This window comes from Peromyscus maniculatus, chromosome X (genome assembly GCF_049852395.1).
Source record: "Peromyscus maniculatus bairdii isolate BWxNUB_F1_BW_parent chromosome X, HU_Pman_BW_mat_3.1, whole genome shotgun sequence".
Taxonomy (NCBI): domain Eukaryota; kingdom Metazoa; phylum Chordata; class Mammalia; order Rodentia; family Cricetidae; genus Peromyscus; species Peromyscus maniculatus.
This window is the reverse complement of record NC_134875.1, coordinates 44205365-44215162: the sequence shown is the minus strand read 5'-3', so window position 1 is coordinate 44215162 and position 9798 is coordinate 44205365. Positions and strand designations below refer to the sequence as shown.

The 9798-nt window shown below is 42.7% G+C and overlaps 1 pseudogene; it reads left to right on the top strand.

Moving 5' to 3' along the window:
• The first annotated feature begins 5020 nt into the window (after positions 1-5020).
• On the top strand, positions 5021-9085 carry LOC143270750 (periphilin-1-like; annotated as a pseudogene).
• Positions 9086-9798: the final 713 nt, after the last annotated feature.

Below are 9798 nucleotides of genomic sequence, written 5' to 3'. Positions count from 1 at the left end.
TTATTAGAATATTATGATTTTTGCAACTATGTAAATTAATTTTGATTCATTTTAAATTTGTTCACTGTTAAATAAATATTTTATGTGCTTCTATTTTTTGCCTTATATGTTTTAAATGTTTATCTACATTTTATTTAATTTTTAAATTTTTAGAAATGAAAATATAATCACATCCTTTCCATTTCTATTTCTTTCCCTTCCATATCCTCTCCTACTAGATTCCTGTCAAATTTATGTTCTCTTTTCATTGATCATCACATGTACACACACAAACACACACACACACACACACACACACACACACACACACACACGGGCACACAAATATATAAATACAATGTTCCCAGTCTATTTGGTGTTGCATGTATATGTATTTGATTTCAGAGCTGACCACTTGATATTGGTAACCTGTTAAAAGGGTGATCCCTGTGGAAAACTAATTCTTTAGCAGTCTGTAGTTCTTTATTTAGAGGTGGAACCCTATGAGATTTCCCCCTTTAAGTTAGCATATTGATTGGTATTGTCCTTATTCAAGTCTTGTTTAGGCAGTCATATTGTTGAAATATCATGGGTGAAGCTTCCCTTTCATTTCTGGTTCCTACAATCTTTCCTCTTCCTCTTAATGATGCTCCATGAGGCTTAGGCACAGGAGTTATGTGTGTGTGTGTGTGTGTGTGTGTGTGTGTGTGTGTGTGTGTGTGTATCTTGGTGCTAGAAACCCCACAATCACTTGTTCTCTGAAGTTGAGTGGTTGTGGTATTCTGCAATGGTCTCTCTCTGCTGCAAAGAGAAGCTTTTTGATGAGGGGTGAGAGCTACACTTTTTTGTAGGAAGTGGAATTCACTTAGGAATTGTACTGATTTAGTCAAGTGGTGGTACTGCATTCTCCTGTATGACACATGCCCTCACTAGCCCCATCTAATTTCCTAGCTTTCAAGTACCTGGCAGGATATCCGTGCTGTTGAGTAGGCCTAAGTCTAACTAGAGAGCTGTTGGTGCGGTTTTAGCAGCATCGGTGGAACGTACCTATTGGGGAGTTCCGATGACGAATTTTTAGACAATAACAGATTCTTTTTTTTTTTTACATATCTTTTTATTATTATTATTATTATTATTATTATTATTATTATTATTATTATTTTACAACACCATTCAGTTCAACATAATAGCCACAGAATCCCCTGTTCTCCCCCTCTCGCCCACCCCTCCCCCCAGCCCACCCCCCATTCCCACCTCCTCCAGATCAAGGTCTCCCCCGAGGACCGGGGTTGACCTGGTAGACTCAGTCCAGGCAGGTCCATTCCCCCCTCCCAGACCGAGCCAAGTGTCCCTGCATAAGTCCCAGGATTCAAACAGTCAACTCATGCAACAAGCCCAGGACCTGGCACCAATGCACAGCTGCCTCCCAAACAGATCAAGCCAAATGACTGTCTCACCCATTCAGGGGGCCTGATCCAGTTGGGGGCCCCTCAGCCTTTGGTTCATAGATCCTGTGCTTCCATTCATTTGGTTATTTGTCCCTGTGCTTTATCCAACCTTGGCTTCAACAATTCTCGCTCATATAAACCCTCTTCTTTCTCACTAATTAGACTCCCAGTGCTCCACCAGGGGCCCAGCCGTGGATGTCTGCCTTCAGATTCCTCAGTCCTTGGATGGGGTTTATGGCACCACTATCTGGGTGTCTGGCCATCCCATCACCAGAGTAGGTCAGTTCCTGCCGTCTCGTGACCATTGCCAGCAGTCTTTTGAGCGGGTATCTTTGTGGATCTCCGTGGGCCTCCCTAGCTCTCTGCTTCCTCCCCTTCTCACCTTCTCATGTGGTCTTCATTTACCATGGTCTCCTATTCCTTGTTCTCCCTCTCTTTTCTTGATCCAGCTAGGATCTCCCACTCTTTCCCTCGACTGTCACCCTTCATTGTTCCCACTCATGACCAGGCTATTCATGTAGATCTCGTCCATTTCTCCGTGTCTTTTTTTGGGGTCCCGTTTTCCAGGTAGCCTCACTGGTGATGTGAGTAGCAGTCCAGTCATCCTTGTTCCACATCTAGCATCTTCCTATGAGTGAGTACATACCATATTTGTCTTTCTGAGTCTGGGTTACCTCACTCAGGATGATTTTTTTCTAGATCCATCCATTTGCCTGCAAACCCCATGATGTCATTGTTTTTCTCTGCTGAGTAGTATTCCATTGTGTATGTGTGCCACAATTTATTTATCCATTCTTCAGTTGAAGGGCATCTAGGTTGTTTCCAGGTTTTGGCTATTACAAACAATGCTGATATGAACATAGCTGAGCAAGTGCTCTTGTGGTATGATTGAGCATTTCTTGGGTATATGCCCAGGAGTGGTATAGCTGGATCTTGGGGGAGATTGATTCCCAATTTTCTAAGAAAGCGCCATATTGATTTCCAAAGTGGTTGTACAAGCTTGCATTCCCACCAGCAGTGGAGGAGAGTTCCCCTAGTTCCACATCCTCTCCAGCATAAAGTTTCTTCAGTGTTTTTGATCTTAGCCACTCTGACAGGCATAAGGTGGTATCTCAGAGTTGTCTTGATTTGCATTTCCCTGATGATTAGGGAAGTTGAGCAATTCCTTAAATGTCTTTCAGCCATTTGGGATTCCTCTGTTGAGAATTCTCTGTTTAGTTCTAAAGCCCATTTCTCAATTGGACTGTTGGTCCTTTTGATGTCTAATTTCTTGAGTTCCTTATATATTCTGGATATCAGTCCTCTGTCAGATGTGGGGTTGGTGAAGATCTTTTCCCATTCTGTAGGCTGTCGCTTTGCCTTGTTGACCGGATCCTTTGCTCTACAAAAGCTTCTCAGTTTCAAGAGGTCCCATTGATTGATTGTTTGTCTCAGTGTCTGCGCTACTGGTGTTATATTTAGGAAGTGATCTCCTATGCCAAGGCGTTCAAGACTATTTCCTAGTTTCTCTTCTAGTAGGTTCAGAGTAGCTGTATTTATGTTGAGGTCTTTGATCCACTTGGACTTAAGTTTTGTGCACGGTGACAGATATGGATCTATTTGCAGCCTTCTACACGCTGATATCCAGTTATGCCAGCACCATTTGTTGAAGATGCTTTCTTTTTTCCATTGTACACTTTTGGCTTCTTTGTCAAAAATTATATGTCCATAGGTGTGTGGGTTAATGTCAGGGTCTTCAATTCGATTCCATTGGTCCACATGTCGGTTTTTATGCCAATACCAGGCTGTTTTTATTACTGTAGCTCTATAGTAGAGCTTGAAGTCGGGGATTGTGATGCCTCCAGAAGTTGTTTTATTGTACAGGTTTCTTTTAGCTATCCTGGGTTTTTTGTTTTTCCATATGAAGTTGAGTATTGTTCTTTCCAGATCTGTGAAGAATTGTGTTGGTATTTTGATGGGGATTGCATTGAATCTGTAAATTGCTTTTGGTAAGATTGCCATTTTTACTATGTTAACCCTGCCTATCCATGAGCATGGGAGATCTTTCCATTTCCTGAGATCTTCTTCAATTTCTTTTTTCAGGGACTTAAAGTTCTTGTCATATAGGTCCTTCACTTGCTTGGTTAGTGTTACCCCAAGGTATTTTATGTCATTTTTGGCTATTGTAAAGGGTGATGTATCTCTAATTGCCTTCTCAGCTTCTTTGTCCATTGTATATAGGAGGGCTACTGATTTTTTTGAGTTGATCTTGTATCCTGCTATGTTGCTGAAGGTGTTTATAAGCTTTATCAGTTCCTGGGTGGAATCTTTGGGGTCACTCAAGTATACCATCATGTCGTCTGCAAATAGGGAAAGCTTGACTTCTTCCTTTCCAATTTGAATCCCCTTAATCTCCTTATGTTGTCTTATTGCTCTGGCTAGAACTTCAAGTACTATATTGAATAAGTATGGGGAGAGTGGACAGCCTTGTCTCGTTCCTGATTTTAGTGGAATTGCTTTGAGTTTCTCTCCATTTAATTTGATGTTGGCTGTTGGTTTGCTATATATTGCCTTTATTATGTTTAGGTATGTTCCCTGTATTCCTGATCGCTCCAAGACTTTTATCATGAAGGGGTGTTGGATTTTGTCAAATGCCTTTTCTGCATCTAGTGAGATGATCATGTGGTTTTTTTCTTTGAGTTTGTTTATATGGTGTATTACATTGATGGACTTTCGTATGTTGAACCACCCTTGCATTCCTGGGACGAAGCCTACTTGATCATGGTGGATAATTGTTCTGATGTGTTCTTGGAGTCTGTTTGCCAGTATTTTATTGAGTATTTTTGCATCAATGTTCATGAGGGAGATCGGTCTGTAGTTCTCTTTCTTTGTTCCATCCTTGTTTGGTTTAGGAATCAGGGTAATTGTAGCCTCATAGAAGGAGTTTGGTAATGTTCCTTCTGTTTCTATTATGTGGAACAATTTAGAGAGTATTGGTATTAACTCTTCTTTGAAGATCTGGTAGAATTCTGAGCTGAAACCATCTGGTCCTGGGCTTTTTTTGGTTGGGAGACTTTTAATGACTGTTTCTATTTCCTTAGGGGTTATTGGACTATTTAAATAGTTTATCTGGTCTTGATTAAACTTAGTTATGTGGTATCTATCCAGAAAAATGTCCATTTTTTTTAGGTTTTCCAGTTTTGTGGAGTAGAGGTTTTTGAAATATGACCTTATAATTCTCTGGATTTCCTCAATGTCTGTTGTTATGTCCCCCTTTTCATTTCTGATTTTGTTGATTTGGATTCTCTCTCTCTGTCTTTTGGTTAGTTTGGATAAGGGCTTGTCTATTTTGTTGATTTTCTCAAAGAACCAACTCTTTGTTTCATTAATTTTTTGTATTATTCTCTTAGTTTCTAATTTATTAATTTCACCTCTCACTTTGATAATTTCCTGGCGTCTATTCTTCCTGGGAGACTTTGCTTCTTCTTGTTCTAGAGCTTTCAGATGTGTTGTTAATTCACTAGTGTGCGATTTCTCCAACTTCTTTATGTGGGCATTTAGTGCTATGAATTTCCCTCTTAGCACTGCTTTCATAGTGTCCCATAAGTTTGGGTATGTGGTGTCTTCATTTTCATTGATCTCTAGGAAGTCTTTAATTTCTTTCTTTATTTCTTCCTTAACCCATTGGTGATTCCGTTGAGCATTATTCAGTTTCCATGAGGTTGTAGGTTTTCTGTAGTTTTTGTTGTTGTTGAAATCTAGCTTTAAACCATGGTGATCTGATAGAACACAGGAGGTTATTCTGATTGTTTTGTATCTGTTGAGATTTGCTTTGTGGCCAAGTATGTGGTCGATTTTAGAGAAAGTTCCATGGGGTGCTGAGAAGAAAGTATATTCTTTCTTGTTAGGATGGAATGTTCTGTAGATATCTATTAGGTCCAATTGGGTCATGATATCGGTTAAGTCCTTTATTTCTCTGTTAAGTTTCGATTTGGGAGATCTGTCCAGTGGTGAAAGTGGGGTGTTGAGATCTCCCACTATTAATGTGTGGGGTTTTATATGTGGTTTAAGCTTTAGTAATGTTTCTTTTACATATGTGGGTGCCCATGTGTTTGGGGCATATATGTTCAGAATTGAAACTTCATCTTGGTCGATCTTTCCTGTGACGAGGATGTAATGTCCTTCTTGATCTCTTTTGATTGATTTTAGTTTGAAGTCTATTTTGTTGGATATCAGGATGGCTACCCCTGCTTGTTTCTTAAGACCATTTGATTGAAAAGTCTTTTCCCAGCCTTTTATTCTTAGGTAGTGTCTATCTTTGAATTTGAGATGTGTTTCTTGTATGCAGCAGTAAGATGGTTCCTGCTTTCGTATCCATTCTGTAAGTCTATGTCTTTTTATAGGTGAATTAAGTCCGTTGATATTAAGGGATATTAATGACCAGTGATTCTTCATCCCTGTTATTTTTGGTGGTAGTGTGTGTGTACTTCTCTTCTTTGGGGTTTACTGTTGTGGCTTTATCTATTGCCTGTGTTTTCAAGTGTGTATCTGACTTCCCTCGGTTGGAATTTTCCTTCTAGTGCTTTCTGTAGGGCTGGGTTTGTGGATAGGTATTGTTTAAATCTGGATTTGTCTTCGAATGTCTTGTTCCTTCCGTCTATGATGATTGAAAGTTTTGCTGGGTATATTAGTCTGGGCTGACATCCATGGTCTCTTAGTGTCTGCATTACATCTGTCCAGGTCCTTCTGGATTTCAAAGTCTCCATTGAGAAATCGGGTGTTATTCTGATGGGTTTACCTTTATAGGTCACTTGGCCTTTTACCTTTGCTGCTCTTAATATTCTTTCTTTATTCTGTACGTTTAGTTGTTTAATTATTATGTGTCGAGGGGACTTTTTTTGGGGGTCTAGTCTGTTTGGTGTTCTATAGGCTTCTTGTATCTTCATAGGCATTCCCTTCTTTAAGTTGGGAAAGTTTTCTTCTATAATTTTGTTGAATATATTTTCTGTGCCTTTGAGTTGGTATTCTTCACCTTCTTCTATCCCTATAATTCGTAGGTTTGGTCTTTTTATGGTGTCCCAGATTTCTTGGACATTTTGGTTCATGTCTTTGTTGGCTTTAGTGTTTCCTTCGACTGATGGAACTATTTCTTCTACTGTATCTTCAATGCCAGAAATCCTCTCTTCCATCTCTTGCATTCTGTTGGTTGTACTTGCATCCGAAGTTCCTGATCTTTTACTCAGGTTTTCTATTTCCAGCATTCCCTCTGTTTGTGTCTTTTTTATTTTTTCAATTTCCCTTTTCAGTTCTTGGACTGTTTCCTTTGTTTGTTTCATTGCTTTTTCATGATTTTCTTTCAGTGCTTTATTGTTTTCTTCCAGGACTTTATTGTTTTCTTGGAGGGCTTTATTGTTTTCTTCTAATTTGTTTGCCCTTTCCTCTAGTTGTTTACAGCGTTCTTCCAATTTTCTTGTCTTTTCCTCTACACAAGCCTCTACCTTCTTCATGAAGTTACTCATAAGGCTACTTTCTTCTGCTTCTTCCAATTTTTGGTGTTCAGGTCTAGATGTTGGAGGCAAGCTAGGTTCTTATGATGCTGTATTGCTCTTCATTTTGCTGTATGTACTTCTGCCTTGACGTCTGCCCATCTCCTTGTGGTTCCTTCTTGGTCTTATCAGTGTACTTGTTTCACAAAGAGCTGACAGACTCAGGAAGACTCTCTCTCTTGTCCAAAAGGGAGTTCTCTTGTCCAACTCTTTGGTCCAGAAGGGAAGTCAGGGGCAAGCTCTGGTCCAGAATGGCAGTCGGGGACAGGCTGGGAGCTGGGGGCCGGTCTCTAAGTCTCAGGAAGTGGCACAGATGGGCGTGGGAGCAGGGCGCGGAGATTGCAGGGGCTTCTGGGGGGGCTGGAAAAGGGGATCCCTCCTGGTGGTGCTAGAAGGGGAGCTGTCCGGTGGCCAGAACCTGGTGCCAAGTTGGGCAGGTCCTCCTGGAGTGGCTGGTGCCCAGGGATGGGGTCCGGGCTGGACCCAGGCACACACCTCTGGTCCAGAAGGGAAGTCCGGGGCAGGCTGGGAGCAGGGGGCCGGTCTCTAAGACTCAGGAAGTGGCTGGGGTCTCGGGGAGATGGGCGTGGGGGCAGGGCGCGGAGACTGCAGGGGCTTTCGGGGGGCTTGGAAAAGGGGATCCCTTCCGGTGGGGCTAGAAGCGGAGCTGCCCAGTGGCCAGAACCCGGCGCCAAGCTGTGCAGGCCTCCCCGGAGTGGCTGGTGCCCAGGGATGGGGTCCGGGCTGGACCCGGGTACTCACCTCTGGTCCAGAAGGGAAGTCGGGGGCAGGCTGGGAGCTGGGGGCCGGTCTCTAAGTCTCAGGAAGTGCTGGGGTCTCGGGCAGATGGGCGTGGGGGCAGGGCGGGGAGACTGCAGGGGCTTTCGGGGGGCTTGGAAAAGGGGATCCCTCCCGGTGGGGCTAGAAGGGGAGCTGCCCGACAATAACAGATTCTTGAGCTGAGCCATGAGTGTGGTTGGAAATTTTAAGTGAACCGGAAGGGAAGTACGAATTTCTGTTCGCAGAAGTCCAGTGGCTTCCAAAACAGATGAAATGTGGTCTGAGGGATGGTGTGACTACCAGCGACTTCCAGGAAAACAAGCGCAGGGATGGTATGACTACAAGCGACTTCCAGGAAAACAAGCGCCTTCTTGGAACCATCCCAGTGATGGAAACCATAGATTAATCAATGTTGTGCCAAAGAGACCGCCTGTGGAAGACAAGAGATCTTCTCTGCTAGCCAAACCCAAGGAAGGAGGCTACAGTAGATACTACTGTCATGTTGATTACCAAGAATGGGGCAAGGGCCGCTGTTTTACTCAGGATCCAAGAAGAGCCCCACCCTACAAAAGAGGCCATTATGGCTACTGTTGGTCAAGAGATGAGTATTCCACAAGCCAACAGCCTCAATACAGGGCCATGAGAAACGGCTTTAGAAGAAAAGGTTTCTATTCTTCCCATTATTCAAGACAACGCTCTCCCCATAAACGGGGCGCTCCTTTTTTGAGAGAATCACGTGTGGGCAGGAAGGACTCCCTACACAGCAGATTTGGATCCAGTCTCAGCAGTAGAAGCAGGATGCGCTCCTTCCACCAGTCTCGACGTAGATGTAAAGAGAGAGCCATCCAGTTTTTGAAAACATCAAGAGATTCTGTGCCCTCAAGTTCTTCATCCAAGGTGTTAAAAAGCCCCAGCCGGCTGACTGAGAAGGAACAGGCTGATGCTGCAGGCAAGAGGGCTAATGAAAATCCCAAGCAGTCAGAAGAAAATAAGTTGGCTGAAAATTCCGGGTTTGAGATGGGATCCAAGGCACCATTACGTATCAACCAGACAGAAGAACCCGAGTCAAACACAACAGCTGGCCCATAATTGTGTGAAGACAGCCAGCTTAGCCTTCGCTCAAAAGCGATTGCATCAAAAATCACTGAGATTGAGAAGGTTTACCGACAAGTCTGTGAAACTTTCGGGATGGTGGTGGAAAGGCTGGTTGAAAAGGATCGTTTGTTAGAGAAATCTATACAGTTTGCAATGAAGCAGAGTTTGCATGAAATCGGTGAGCAACATGTTGAAGAACTCAAGCATTTCATTATGGAGTATGATAATTCTACTCCAGATTTTGAAGACCCTTTTTAGAAGAATTAGGGCTCGGTTCAAAAAATTGTGTAAAAGCTTCTAGATTTCTTACCTTTGGATTGTTTGCTCACCCTTGATGCATGGGGGTGAAGCTTGGTCCTGCCTCAACTGAATGGAAGTACTAACCCTTTTGGAGGAGGGGATGGGGGGAGGGTTTGCTGTTCCCCAATGGAAGTACTAACCCTTTTGGAGGAGGGGATGGGGGGAGTCTTGGGGGGAAGGAGCGAGGAGATGGAGGAGGGATGTGAGGGTGATCTGTGGTTGGTATGTCAAATGAATTAAAAAATTAAAAAATAAAGCCAGTTCATGTACACGGCATAAGTTCTGGTCCTATTGCCAGGGTAGAGGATGAGGGGAGCTTCGGGGGAAGCAGGAGAAGGGGAGGGAGGGTGAACAGTGATTTATATGTAAAATGAAAAAATAAATAAATAAAAATTTAAATAATAAAAGAAACGTGGCAGAAGACAGCAAGGCCAGCTGAGCTCCCCTCACCTTGTAAATGAGTCAGCGAATAAGTGAAGAGACAATTAGGACATCCCACTCACTTCTTGATCCTTCCCAGAATAGCACTGAGCCACAATACACAATTTGTAACAATAGGTACATTAAAAATCACGGTTTTAATTTCTGCCCAATTTCATTATCTCCTTTTTTGAGTCAGGGTTTTACCATCTAGACCTAGCTAGATTGAAAACCATGTGTAGTCTGGCTTC